This window comes from Callithrix jacchus, chromosome 8 (assembly GCF_049354715.1).
Source record: "Callithrix jacchus isolate 240 chromosome 8, calJac240_pri, whole genome shotgun sequence".
Classification (NCBI taxonomy): domain Eukaryota; kingdom Metazoa; phylum Chordata; class Mammalia; order Primates; family Cebidae; genus Callithrix; species Callithrix jacchus.
In genome coordinates, this window is record NC_133509.1 from 76160829 (window position 1) to 76173005 (window position 12177).

The 12177-nt window shown below is 40.3% G+C and overlaps 1 protein-coding gene across 5 annotated transcripts in view; it reads left to right on the forward strand.

Annotated features, from left to right (window-relative positions):
* The first annotated feature begins 277 nt into the window (after positions 1-277).
* Positions 278-12177, forward strand: part of LRFN5 (leucine rich repeat and fibronectin type III domain containing 5) — a 307913-nt gene continuing 296013 nt past the window's right edge. For 2 of the 5 annotated variants that reach the window (XM_017977070.4, XM_035260405.3), the window contains exon 1: positions 278-2159. The gene's annotated coding sequence lies outside the window, so the exon portion shown is untranslated. The remainder of the gene's footprint in view (positions 2160-12177) is intronic. The other 3 variants (XM_035260404.3, XM_078334826.1, XM_054239896.2) reach the window with 2 other exon arrangements.

Below are 12177 nucleotides of genomic sequence, written 5' to 3' on the forward strand. Positions count from 1 at the left end.
TAAGGGGACAGCGGAAGCCTGCCTCAGATGACTGAAACCCCAAGTCAATAGCTCTCCTCAAAATTTCCGGCGGGTTATAGCTAATGACTTTTCCCACCGCCCTAAGCAGCGGAAGCTTGACTCAGTGACGATTTTCTATCCCGTAACCGCGAGGAAGTGGGCGATCAGCAAATTGCCCTTTTGCAGGAGGCTGGGGACGCCCCTGGAAGTTCGCCTTCATCCTCAGGGTTTTCTGCCTTTTCCCTTCCCCCTTCCTGCAACGCCCCCGCGCCTCCTCAGCCAGGGGATTTCCCCGCGCTACGCCGGCCCTCTCCGCGTCCCGGGATAAATCGGTTTGGAACACTTCAGGCTGGGAGGCGGGAGGGCTGAGAGCAGCTGAGCGGCCCGGGCCAGGGTCTCGCGGACTCTCGGGGTCTGGCCGACTCGGCCGCTCCCGTCACTGCGGCGCGGGCAGAGCTCTCGGCCGCGCGCCCGCCGCCGCCGCCGCCGCCGCCTCCATGCTGCAGCGCGGGGCTCAGTTCCACTCGGCCAGGAGGCCGCCGTTGCCCGCACTCGCCGCCTTGGGAAGCCCGGCTCCCCGGCTCTCCCGGGCAGCGGCCGTCGCCCCAGACTTCAGCTGCTCGCCTAGCGCCTGAACTGCGGACTCGCCCCAGCGCGGTGGCCAGCGGGCGGGGCGCTGTGTGCAGCCGCGCGCAGGGAAGCGGTGAGCTTGTGCAGAGCTGCCCCAGCAGAAGACTATGTTTGTGTGTGCCCGTGTGTGCGTGTGTTTGCGCGTGTTTTTCCTTCTTCCCTTGAGGGTGTGAATTGTTTTGCAGCTGGTTGCTCCTTTAGGATTCTTGACTTTGGGGAGCTCTGGATTGTGAGCACAACCCACCCATATAATCCATTTTGCACGGTCGGTTATATCAGCGGAAAGAAAAAAGCGCAACTGGACGGGGGTGGGGCAGACCGACGAAACCTTCTGGAAACACACACACTCACAGGATAGATGAAAAATTGAAAGACTTGAGAAGACTTTGATAACCTCCTTGCTGGCCCTTCTGTTTTCCGGGAAGATCCTGGATGTTGGCTACCTTTTCAAGTCATCTTGGCATTTCTCTAGTGTTTTGTAAGCCGCTTTCCAGCTAGCTGCGTGTGTGTGTGCGCGCGAGTGTGTACGCGCACGCCTATCTGATGCATTTGACTGTCTTTTATCCAACTGCCCAGAATGTGTTAACTCGGCGATGCCCCTTCATGCCCGGGTTCTTGCAGAGCTCTGAGGACGCCCGGACCCATTTTCCTGGCTGGATTTGGAGCGGCTGCTGGGCTGTGGACCCAGGTGTGTGGATCACTTTACCCAGAAGCTTGGAAAGCGCCAGTATTAACCGGCTTCCAGGTACATCACAAGGTCAAGAGAGGGTCTTGAAGCCCTCTTGATTCCGTGTATCTACACCTTCTCGTCTTGGCCAGAAGGTTATTTGCATTTTGATCCGCAGCATTTGAAGCCAAAAGTTCAGCCCTTCGAGCTGGTTTGCTGTGCAAAAAGAAAAAAAAAAAAAGGTAATGAGGATTGCTTATCAAACTGCCTAACATAATCCTCACTCTTCAGCAGCCTTTTCCCGGCTCCCTCCTCCCCACCAAAATGTCACCAGCTCTTGAATTACGTGGATTCGGGTTGGAGGAGAACTTGAAGGAAACGTGATTAAACGGCTATGCGAGAACGCTGTCTTTGCTGCCCGCGGTCCGGTGGGCTTCGAAGCCACTCGTGAGAAGGACTGCTTCCCTCGGTGCTGCTTTCCTCCCCGTGCAGTGTTGGGTGTGAGTGTGCAAGTGTGAGTGCAGGTGCGCGCGCCTGGGTACGAGTGTGTGTGAGTGTGAGCGTGTCTGTGTGTGCGTGCGCGGCCGCCCTGCCTCTGCCCGCTCCCCAGGCGCGGAGCCGCGGGTTTCATGGGGCGATTGCCGCGGATCCCCCACCCACCGCGACCTGCGGGCAGCGGCGGCAGTGCCAGGAGCCGCCTTTCCGACTCCCTAGGATGCGGGTGCTGAGCTATGGCAAAGGGCAGCGAAGTGACGAGCGAGACCCGCGTACGACTGTGAAAGCCACCTGGAGCCACCTTGTCGGGATTGTACCTGCAGGCAGAAAGTCTTCCTACGACCGTCTTTTCCCCTAGAGGCACCAGGTAACAAGCCAACGACTAGCGCCTCACCCAATTTCCTTCTGATCTTGTTTCTAGTGTCTTATCTGCATTGCAGCCTACTTTACTTATTAATGTTGTGAAAAATCATTGGGAAGGGTTGGGTATCCAAGGGCGCCTGCTCTGTGATTTTGTGATACAATTTCTAGTAGGCGAAACATAAATCTATGCCTGAGCACTTAATCTAGTAGTGGATGCTTTGGGAATATGGATGTGCTCCACCCTGAGGATATTTTTTGAGAGCTAGGCGTGTGGAACCTGTCTGAAGATGCCAGAGATCAAAATTCTGTGTTTCCTTCAGGCTATGGTTGCCACGGACCATTTGGTACCCAACCCTCTCCAGATTGTGGAGTGTGAGTGGGTGTTTGGTTTTCACTCATCATTTAAGCCAAAGATGTTTTTTACACTTTTCTACCTCTGGTGCCAGGTTGTTTTCCTTTCCTTGTTGTGGAGGAGCTTGCCAGATCTTTTCAGTAGTTGTAAATTACGCATCTGGAGACTTTGACTGGAAATGGAGTTTTCTTGGAACTTGGTTTGCATGAAAGAAAATATATTGCCACGGGTGTGTGTCTTGAGATATGGTGTTTAACTGCCAGGGCGTGCTTTTATGTAGCAGGAAAAAAACTATGAAAGAAGTCATTTTTATATCTAGCAGAACCAGGCTAAAACGATAGCCACCACCCAACATCCTCTCCAGCTGTATTGTCTCCGTCACTGATAGGGTCTCCTGTGCGCGTTTTTTTTTTTTTTTTTTTTTTTTTTTTTTTTTTTTTTTTTTTTTTTTTTGTGTGTGTGTGTGTGTGTTCTGCTTTGTCTGTATAATAGGTATTTTGATTTTTTTTTTTTTTTTATGATGCCTTGATTTACACGGAGCAGGTTGGATTTGCTACTGCCTAATTAACCTATTGGGGCTGATATGTTAAAAGGAGATTCCCAGGGCAGGCTGAAGTGCAACAAATTTAGTTAACTTACAAAGCCCCTTACCCTAGCGCCTTTTTCCTCTGAATTCCCTTTCGTCTCATCTCAGCGCCCGCCCCCAACGGAAAATTTCACTCTCTTCTTGAAGACATTAGAATTAACAAGATAAAGCACTTCCAAAGTAGTCTCATCAATGTTTTATTCCGTAGTGAACACAGTCTGAATAATTTAGCTAAGCTGTGTTCGTTTGTCTCCCGCCTTTGGGAGCTGCTTACTGGCTACATTCAGCGGAGGATTTTGCCCAGCCAAGCTCAGGGTGCCTTGCTCCGGGAGGCAGTGATTGGGGCTGCTGGGACTCGGCGGATCTCTTTGCTAAAGCCGCTTAGGAAGTGTAGGGACGCTGCCTGATTTTCCTCCACTCGCTGCGTTTCTATAGATATCCATATGATGGCATTTGCAGACGTCGAGCTGGCCGATAGCAGCTCGGGGTCCCTGCGCGCTGACGTCCCCAGCTCCTCCTCGAGTCTGGGCTCCGCTGCTGCTGCAGCCCTCGCAGGCTGGGGGTGCTGCAAGGCCGTGAATTCAGCGGGCTTTGGGGGCTGGGCTCTGCCACTGCAGCTGGCAGGCCGGCTTTGACACTTTTTTGGGGCGGGGCGGAAGAGCTCAGCGGACCCCCTGGCAGACAGCAAGCGGATCGTGGCCGACGTGGCCGCCTGGATGTGAGAGGAGGAAGATGTCCACAGCCATAGAGGAGCAGGGAGGGCGGTGGTGTCCTGCCTTTGCCTGCAAAATCCTCTCTCTCTCTCTCTCTCTCTCTCTCTCTCTCTCTCTCTCTCTCTCTTTCTGTCTCTCTCTCTCTTTTTCAGTCTCTTTCTCTCCCCACCCCCCATGAATATTCAAGAATATGGAAGGAAAGCTGGCTACAAAAATGTCCCGATATTCAAATACTGCATGATTTATCAGGATTAAAATCCTGAAGCTAAGTGTGTGTTTCCTGGATTTTCATTTGTTCTTCTTTCTCCCCTTCCTTCTTGCTCTTCTGGGTTTGATCAGGTCATTTATACCCGTTTCATTTCCAGTCGAAACACCTCTGTAAAGTCAACTAACCTCCCTCCCCCACCTGGTACCCAATAAACGTGAAAGAGGAGGACAGGAGGGCCACTCTTCAGATTTGCTTTGTGACTTCAAGGTCCAGGGAGAACCAAGGAATGATACGGAAGATATCTCGACTTCAACAGAACTTCATCCTGTGAAAACCAATGAAAAAAGAGAGAAATTGCCTAGATTAATGAATAAATGAAAGATAACAGAAAATTGGGAATAAATTTAAAAAGGATTTTTTCCTCCTATCTCCTCTTTTTACAATTTTTCTCTTTTAGTGAATTTACTTCTAATCCTCCTATCACTCAGAAAATTTTAAATAAATCTGATTTGTTTACTCTAAATGTCTGACAATGATACATCTTTGTCCCCCTCCCCAAATTGCCCCAGAATACTATTGCAACAGTATTGATACCATACTTACAATATTTGTTAGCAAGTAAGTCATACCTATCTAGAGAGTGCCCAAGAAAAAAGAAATGCTGGTGAATATAGGTACTTGGAAAATAAGGTGTTTTCACCACCTCCCACCTCATTTCACTTTCTTCTGGCCTTTTCCCACTAAGGATTCCATCTTTTGCAGGTTAAGTTTTGTTCTTCCACCCTCAGCCTCAGGGAAGGCAAAGCAAAAGCGTTAAAATGGATGCTGAATGCTCCGAAACCTAAACATTGATGATGGTGTGATGCATGCTTGAAAATGTCACTCATTGGTGCAGATTAGAGTTAGGTTAAAGATCATAACTAAATAGAGCTCCTAATACAAGGTTGCATGGACAGAAGTTCCTAAAGTGGAGGAAAAGATTCCTGCTGTCTTTTTCTTCTCCCTTTTCTGGGAAAATGGAAAGGGTACAAGTTACTTTGAAAATCTGAGTGCACTGATTTTGTTAAGAATTGTCTTCAGACAGAGCTAGCTTCACTCACTGGCCTGGCTCACTGATGAGTTAACACTGTCCGATATTGATAGGAAATTTCCAGCAAAAAGCCTCCATCTTTGTAAGCCCTCTTTTAGTCATTATTAATAGGGACAGAACAATAGGGTGTCTATAAGAACAGGCATAAGCAGGTAGGTGGAAAGAAATTGTCGTTTGATTCCTGTGCCCTGGATCATTTCTTTTAGTCATTTTTTTCCCCTTCTCTTTTCAAGAGGAGAATGACCTTGAACACCAGCCTTCTGTTCTTTCACACATCTCTCTCCTTCCCTCATAGATGTAATGTGTATACGAGCACACACACCTTGTTTTTGAAATATAAGATTCCTGTGCTGGTGTTTTGGGAGAAGTTCATAAATGTTTAGTTCTGACTGATACCAGCCAGAAGTGATTTCTTTCTTTTTTCTCAAGAGAGGATAGCAAGAGCTGTAGTTACCTGTGGGAAAATTCCCCCGCCCTATTCCCTCTTCAGTTATTTCTGTCTCCTCTGTCATTAAATGGATTCTGGGTGTTAAAGCAGTATCTGGTTATGACATTGGTGTTTAAATGATCATCATATGTCATATCATGTTTTATCACCCTTTCATCTTTTCATAAATGACTGTCATTTTCCTTTGTCCATTTAAATCAGTGTTCTTGCTGTTTGAAGCACTTTTGGCTTAGTAGTTTTGCTGAGTTTTCTTGCTGGTGAAATTGAGACCTTGCTTTCTGCTGATCTATTGCTGTGTTGTTTTATGGTGAGGATGAGATGCTTACAGATATCTAACAATATTCCTGCCTCTACATGAAACTGCTGCATAATATCTACTAAATTATTTATTTAAAAATAAATTTATCATAAATAAGATTGCTAATAAGTATTATTGCCAATTTTGAGGTTGGATAAAGGAAGCTACTAGAAACTTCCTAAAGGCTTAACTGGCTAACCTATTAGCTTATTTCAGTGATTTTTATTTTCTGTTTACTTACAAATGTAACATATTGACTTTATCTTCAGGATTTTGTATATAGTATAAGAATTTTATGTTTTATGTGTGAAGAGTAAAACTAGAAATTTGTACCTTATAGGTGTGTGGGCCCCTAGAATACATAACCAGAAGATAATTTTGCTAAATTATTCCAATGACACACATGTGCATACTCTGCCTTGTTCAACAAGCCTTGAGAGTGAGACTACTTATTCTGGTTCTAGAGCCCACATTTTTATTCCCCTGGCATCCTTCAAACATTGAGGACTATTTAGAACCTAAGGCAGTATAATTTGTTCATTAAATGGTATGTGCATGGTGAAATTAAGAAGTATTATGTTCATAATTATTAAGGCTATTCCCTTTAGATGCGAACCATTTTTATTATGCTCTACCCACATAAATTGTATGTTATTATGAAAATCCCAGTTTCATATAACAGAAGACAGAAATATAAGAATGTAATTCAAATATAACCAGTGCTACTTTTAATCTTTTTCATCATATTGTTGTGATAGATACTGTGTTGACAAAATGATTTTTACTAAACATAATTTATTTTTACATAAAAAATTTACATGACATAATTTAATGCTAATTATGAAGTTAGTTAATAAGTAATACAAATTACAATGGTATTACATGCTTATATAACTGTGCTGTCTGTCATTTCACTGATTTCAAGTAAACAACATGAAAAGGATTTATTGTCTAAACTATAAACTAAATTTGTAATATTTCTCAGAAATTGGTTTTTATAGCCAATGTTTATTAAGTTACATGGTCACATTGGCAGAAAAATTTCAATTGGCAAATTTTGTACTTCTTAGAAAATATGTCTTTCTTTGGGCATGTACCTAGTAATGGGATTTCTGGGTCAAATGGTATTTCTGATTCTAGGTCTTTGAGGAATCGCTACACTGTCTTCCAGAATGGTTGAACTAATTTACATTCTCACCATGGCACATGTTTACCTATGTAACAAACCTGAACATCCTGCACATATATCCCAGAACTTAAAAGAAAATATATCTTTTTACAGAATAAATCTGTCAAAACTTAAAGCTCACACTGTTCTTGCATTTTCTTTATGGGAACATATATATAATGTATTGCTCTAAAATATGTTCCAAGAAATAGTTCAAAAAGTTATTATAATCCTTGTGGATAACAATTATAGAATTTTCATAGAAAATTGAATTTATTTTAGATTTTACAATAAAAAAGACACTAGAAAAGTAGCAATATGATAAATGATTAAGGTTTTAGCATACTTTTAACAAACTCTGAAAGCAGTTTCTGAATTCTTAGAGAAAAATAAAAAAGCCCTAATTCATTCAATAGATGCTGAATCAGAAATAGTATATTTAATCATGAATAGAAGCCTAAACAATGCTGTTTATCTGGGTCTATTTTCACTTCACCCTGTGCTGCTCTTTTGAGGAAGTGATGAAAAGCCTTGAAGGACAACCTTCAGTTTCTTTCTTGATTGAAGTCTTCATTTTGACTCCTTATTTTCTATCTTTAAGTAGGTTTTTCATGGATTTTAGTGGTATCATCTCCCAAGTTATAGAATATTTGCATTCAAGTGAGTTACTAATAGGGACATATCAACTACATTCTATGAAACTTAACTTTCTCTTATCTCTTTTGGAGGTATAGGATGTGGTGCTTTTCTTATTAATTAGCTCTCCTTTTATTATTTTTTTCATGGTGTGAAGATTTGTTAAGTTTTTAAATGCTGTATTTGTACTTGTTTTTATTAGTGATTAGTCATTTGTATAACAGCATCAAAATATTTATAATTTATATGGCAGCATTGATCACTACATGAGTAGTACATATGCTTTATTTTATGTAGATAGATATCTTTATATTATTAATATTCACAGATATTTGAATTTGGAATCCCACACTCAATAAAAATAGCCCCAACTTTAAATGAAAAATTTAAAGTCATTTTTAGGAATTATTTAGGATATTTGCTATGTATTGACTTTTCAAATGTCAGGCACTTTAACAATCTGTAACTGGACATTGGGTCCTGACCTCAATAACTTATTTTCTTAGTAACATGAAAAATATAAACAAATGCAGAAGGTTGAAAGTAATTTATTAACTGAAACTTTTAGTTCTAATTCGGTGTTCTGTGCTTTGTAGTAGGGAAGAGAGAAGAAATTAAGAAATCATGGCTGTGTTTTATAGGGATTGTATTGTGCAGTAGTTAGAAAAAGGAACTATAGGATTCTACCACCCCTGGTCTCAGCCCTGTATATCCTTGAACAAGTCTTTGAACTTCTTTGAGCATCAGAATCCTCATCTAGGAAATGGGGCTGGTAATATGACTTATGCAATCAGGCTGTCTGGAGGGTTCAGTGATACAGTTCATTAGGTACCTGATTGTTATTATCATTATCACCATTACCGTGATCACTTCATCATTAGCTAGCATGTGCATGATTAGGGAAACCATAAAGGAGGTGATAATTGTATGGCTTCAAAAGCTCACCAGACCAGGAATCATATTCTTCAAGAACCAGGCAGAAGATGTAAAGCAGAAAATCTTGCTGAGTTTAAGAAATCATAGGGTATATCTTTAATATACTGGAGAGTGCATGACTTACCCAAAGATGTTCACATTTATATTCACTTTAATCTCTGATGGACATGGCATTTGGCCACTTGTAAATTCTCCTGACATATATATTCAGTCTTGAATGTTTTAAAGCATTTCTGCCAAGTGGTCATCTTGACTAAGCTTCAGTTACTTTAGTGATTCCGAACTCATTCCAATTAAAATAGATTATTTCATTATTATATAAATGTATTATAATTTTCTCCTTTAACTTGAGCCAAAACTCTGGCACCTTGTAGCTTCTAATTATTTTTAACATGGTAGAAGGAGGCACACAAGTCTAATTCCTAATGATAGTACTTCAAGTGCTTGCACTGAGTTCCTTGGAATTTCCAACCCACAATTGCTGTGCTTGTGACTAAACTGGTTTGGTACAGTTTTCAATGTATCATGATTTCAAGTCCTTTTTCCTTGAATTTTCATTAAATGTCAGCTATCATTGGTCTTCATCATCACCTTCTTCTGGAAGGTTTCATTTATTATCCAGCTTTTCACTGAAGCATGCCAACAACCCACGTGGGTAGACTACTGTCAAGTTAAGCAGGACCATTACTTTTCTTGCTTTTGGAGCAGAGAAAGCAAGAAGATGCTGTAACTCCCCAGCTTGCACTCATTTTAGATGTTACAGTTTGATCAATGTTTTCTTTCCTGCTGAGACTTAACAAGACATTGAAGTTTTTAACATATAGAACTATTTTTTTTAATTAAAAATTATTTAAAAACATTTCTATGGGTAAGTAGTAAGTGTATTTATTTCTGGGGTACATAAGATGTTTTGATACAGTCATGTAATGTGAAATAAACACATCATGGATAATGGGGTATCCATCCTCTCAAGCATTTATCTTTTGAATGACAATCAAATTATGCATTTTTAGTATACTTCTTCAAGATGTGGCAAATAGCCAATCCAAGTTTGGTCACAGGATTAAACGTATTTGCTATTATGAGTCTTGACACTTCGAACATTCAGATCATATGATTTACTCATGATGACCAAGTTAAATTTTCCACTAAGTAGTGAGAGAAAATTCACTAATATACTTTAATGTTATTGTTCATAATAAATATGAACAACAATGAAATGGAGAAACACAAGAAGAGTAAATTTTCACCTTATGCTAAAATGATTGGCTGAATGCATCATGATATCTCTGTTCTAAACAAGAATGACTCAAGCCCTTTCTTTAATTCCTTTAACCAACATTTATTTGGCATTTAATGCATACTTGGATTTTCTGGTAACCATTTCTCCTTTGAGTCACAGAAGCCGAAATAGCATAGATGCCACTCTAGAAAAGTTGCAATCTATAGTGAGAAATAAATATTATTTCAGAGAGTAGCCCTTGTCCTGAATTAGTCTTGGTGACATTCTCACACCTTTTCCTCTAGTGCTCTTGATTTCTAGAGTATTTACCAAATTAATATTTGCTACCTCCTCCATTATTTAATAAAATTGATAATTAAGCTCCTAGCGGTTTCCTCAGTCTCTATATCAGGTTATCTAATTTCTTAAAAAGGGGAAAATAATTTAAACACAGAAGAAAATGACATGTAAACTTTCTTGACTAAGTATCTTTGTAGAATGATACTTATTGGATAAACTCATTGGATATCCATTGGATATGGATATGGATATCTATATTATCCATAGTCTTGAATGTTTTCTTTTTAGGCATCCTTTTTAAAAATTATTAAAAGTTTTACATTTAATGTGAGTTCACATAGTTGTCGAGATCAACATAACACATCAAAACATAATTATTTTCTTAATGACTCATTTATTGTATATGTTAGTGATTGTAGACACTGTTGGGGACCAATCCAAGACATGTTTAAGGCAGTTTATAAAGTTGTCCCTTCTTTTATTCTTTCTGTCTTTACTGTAAAGTGTTTCTTTGATTTTCTTTGCTCTTATATAGCTATTTTTTATCAATGTACTTGCTTTCCTTTTAAACTTCCTAATAGGAACTTAGTAAGAAAATAATAAGATTTCTAGTTGTGTTGGTAAATTAAGAACCTGAGGCCAAATAAAAGTCTTAAGGCTTCATCCTCTGAGACAAGCACATGAGCTTTCCATGTATTTGATGAGGACAGCACTGAAAGATGCTAATATAACTTGGATAATATATAATGGATTATAATGTTGATCATCATCAGCATCATCTTCATAATATTCTGAGAAGGTGGTCTTTTCCTGGCACTATAAATTTCTACCTTTCTCTACTCTATGCGCTAACCCTACAGCTTTTTCATGATTGTCTCAATATTTTAGAGGAACTTATTGTGGCGCAGGGTGGTTAATTTTCTTGTCCATGATTATACAGTTAAGATGATAAGGCTAGACTTAAATTCAAATATTTTTTATTCTAAAGAAGATGCTCTGTTGGCTACAACTAGGGGATTTCCCTTTTCTCCTACTGCTTATGGCTGTTTTTCATTGATTATTACAAAAAACACATTTTTAATTTTTTGCAAGGATGATAAGCATCCTCCGAACATATATCCTATTTTTAGTTTCTCCTGTGGTTATGGTACTCTATGAATTGCCATGTCTTATATCTAGATGTGTATAAAAACACTTTATCCACTAGGAGATTCCGTAGTTGTTTGTATTGAGAAGGTATTTGCATCCTGAATCTGGGCTATACATACATACTAAGACTTTTTGATAAAATAGACTGTGCCATTTTGGGTAATTTGCTCTTTAATTTTCAGTTCCCATCTGCAGGAGTGACTGGCAAACCATTTAAATGGATTGGTATGCTATAAGTAATAAATACATTTTCAGGTTAACATGTTTCCTAGTGCTAAAGAATCAGAACATACTGCAATATCAGGATGGGGTGAAACTTACAGATCATTCTGTCCATCATTAACATCCTGGCCTTTGTCTCACCATGCTCTACCTTCCATTCACCTTTTCTTTTGCTGTGTTATTTTGTAGACTGCTGTTGATGCTCTTAAGGAGTGCTTCAGGTGTTACTCTTGTTACCTTTTCCCTTTGGGAGAGGGCCAAAAAGAAGGCACTTGATAAACTCAATTTCTGAGCTTGAATCCCTGCTATTATTTCCATGACAGAGGGGCTTAATGATGGGTAGTCAAATTCTGGGCTTAATTCTAGATAGACCTGTTTTCAGGACAAATCTTTTCCAGAATAAGCCCTCTGATGTTTTCTTCTCTGTAAGCTACATTGTTATCTCTTAAGGTGAAGTCAAAATGGCCACAGATTTATTGCAGTGCTTCTCATCAAGAATAGATGTGTGTTTCTCTTCCTTTTGAATCTGGGCTGGCCTTTTTACTTGCTTTGAACAACAGGAATTGCAGAAGTGATATGGTATAATTTTCAAGGCTAATCCTCCAGAGACCATGTAGCCACTAGTCTTGTTCTTTTGAAAAGATGTTACCATTATGTGAAGAAACATGGATTCCTCTGCTGAGCACAACTGGCC